Below are 3,212 nucleotides of genomic sequence, written 5' to 3'. Positions count from 1 at the left end.
ACTATTGATAACGCATTTTTACCCCGTTGATTATGTTTTCGAAAAATATGCGAAGATTAAGTGAACCGGCAGTTTTCAACCCCAACTGAATTCCCAGAACATTCCACGAGGTTGAAAAAACTGGAAAACAACGAAAACTTCAGAAACGGGGGAAAATTATCGTATATTTGCCACTTTCTAATGGTAGCCAGTTTTGGTGGTCTATCCTATTTGTTATTTATTCGAAGGAAGGGTATTGTCTTCAAGTACGTTCGATCTGAAAGAAAATATGAAATTTAGGAAGCTGATAATATTTCATAATAAATTTACAACAGCAATTCAGAAGAATATTGTACTAATTATATTGAATTTTTGATGGTTCAACATGTAAATTGATGTACAATTTCCATATCTTCAAATCGTATTTGTTATATAAATCATAATAAAATTGCATAGATTGAATATTTTTGTGTTTCACCACAAGAATTGTATATTCTTGTATGTCCCCGTCGGATTGAATTATTTCTGGTTTCTTTTTGTTTTGGATCATCTCGCAGATGAAAGAACGAAAGAACATAATAGAAGAAATATTTAAAAATTGAAAACAAAGCCAGCACACGGAAACCCATGAAAGAGTGTCTCGTGTCTCAAGGAAGCCTTTTTGAACCAGATTTATTTATTGAATAAAGTGCTAATAACTATGCAAACTATATACATATGTACCTGTTATTACTAGTAGTAAAGAACAGCTTCCCTATTTACATACGTAAACATAAACAACAATCAGAATGATGTTTTTTAAAGAATGCACTACTGACGAGACTATAGAACTAAGCAACAGAGTGTTTTGGAACCCCAGAACATACTGAGCTAATCATTTCTTGGAGCAACACCGATTTACCAGTCCTACAGAGAAAAATAAGGACAATGCTGTCACCCTAAAAGCAGAGTATATCGAAAAGAGCTACCACGACACCTTTGGGGGTAGATGAATTGTTGTTTTGTTCAACCGTATGTCTCAGGAAATTGAAGGACTTCAAGAATATTTCCTGAACAAGGCTGCTTCATCAGATCTTCATCGAGTAGTTTGTGATGCTGATATTTCCACTCCGTTAAAGCTGCAGCAGGACCACTTGGAAACTGTCGAACGCTCTGCAGAAAGCAAAATGCAGAAAATGATTGGCAAACCTTTGAATGGAAGCCACCAGATCAAGGTCAACCATGATAACCTCGACATATAGGCGTCGAACTACTGGTTGACTTCCGGAAGGTTATTTCCCAAGACAAAGGGCTTCATCCTTACCATACACTGAGAGAACGAAATAGTGAAATTACAGTGAAAATCTTGGGTTATTTGTGACCAACGATAATCACTGGAATTTCACAAGGAATATTCTGAAACGAAAACCTTGTAAAATCACAGAAAATATAAATCACAAGTTGGTTGTGATTTCACATGAAATTTTTTCTAATGATTTTTCTAGAAACTAAACCTGTGAATACTCATTGTGAAATCACAATGGAATTTTATGGTATCAACTGTAAAATTACATTTATTCTGTGAATTCGCAAAGGATTTTTACAGAAATAAATTGTAAAATTAAAAAATTTTGGAAAATTACAGGATTCATTGTGGAATCACCTCTTGGTCTCGCGAAAATACGTCGTGAAATTTAGCATCAATTAGACCGTAAAATACTATAATGTTGTGAATAAACAGAGCAGTTTCACAGAATTTAATTGTGAATTTCAAGTATTTGTTAAAATTCCAGAATTCATTGTAGAAATATCCCACACCTTTTTAAAATTACTTCGTGAAATAACCATGAAAATTACTGGATAATTGTCTTTATTTTGTTATTCATCAAAGTAGTTGTACAGAACTAAATTTGGCACAATCAGTGCCTAAAATATACATCAATTGGAAAAAAAAACATTAGATTAATTAAAAATAACAACTATAACATAAAATATAGTCATCAATATGGAAAAAATTTGAAACATTATATCAGTTAAAAAACAACCACAACATGAAATTAATATAATCTTCAATATAAAAAACAATATGAAACATAACATCAAACAAAAACAACAACCACAAATATCACCTAAAATGATTAAACATTTTTTTCAAAATATAAAAAAAAATCAACATAATTGTGAAGCATTCAACTGTGAAATATCAGCTTCTGAAAATATTGATATAAGTATGCGCTTATTTAGCGGTTCATATCATAAGAGTATAAAATTAAAATTCAAAAACAAAGTATACCTAGTCTTCTTCTAACAAAAAAAACACAATCTTCTGGAATAGATAAATTTATGAATTTGTTTTCTATAAAACTTGCTTTTGTCGTGCTTGACTTACTTCCAGAATCCGGATGAATGTTGAAATGCATCCTTCGGAACATCTCCATAGATTAAATTGAGGGCCTCCCTGAATACATAGGTTGTAAACGTAAACACATATCGTTTTTCCATAAAGAATTCGTATCGGTGGTTTATTCCTGAAAAAAAAAATGAAATAAGTAGGAATCCAATAGGCAATATTTCGATACAGAATAATTGAATAATAAGTTGTATAAATGCGGTGTTCAATTTTTTTCATTAATATCTGCCAAAGGAAAACCACAAATCGAAAAAATAAACATCGCTTTCAAAAAATGTGAACTATCTACTTACCAGTATATATTTCTTTTGTCACACACTTGAAACCTTGAAGGAACTTGGAAGGCAGAATTACTTGGAACTTGAAAGAACTAAATCATAGGAAACAAAAAACTGAACCATGTATAACTCTTCGCACTTCAGAGTTCTTGAAGACACAGTGGATCATTCCAGAATGAATTGGGTTATGGGGTAAGTTAGAAAGTTAGTGAGTATCTACGATAGGATATGGGATTGGGCAATGGGCAACGAGCAGGTGCCAGTTGCAGGAAAGGTTTTGATTGGCCACAGAATGAATCTAGAAGCAGATAAAAGTTGTGATTTTACAATTGCATTATGAAATTCCATTGAAGCTGTGAATTCGGATCCAGCGGAGCGACGTCACGTACCGCATAGGTGGAAAATGACTTGATATTTGCAATCATATTGTAATATTACGTTCAAGCTATGAATGTGTTTAACACATTTTTAAAATAGATATTTTACAAAAATACCCAGACTTACGAGTTTTTTCAGCAGTAGGTACCTACTCAAAATAGTTATAACAACAAAAAAATTCGTCTTTC

The sequence above is a fragment of the Coccinella septempunctata genome, chromosome 3 (genome assembly GCF_907165205.1).
Source record: "Coccinella septempunctata chromosome 3, icCocSept1.1, whole genome shotgun sequence".
Classification (NCBI taxonomy): domain Eukaryota; kingdom Metazoa; phylum Arthropoda; class Insecta; order Coleoptera; family Coccinellidae; genus Coccinella; species Coccinella septempunctata.
This window is presented reverse-complemented; position numbering follows the sequence as displayed.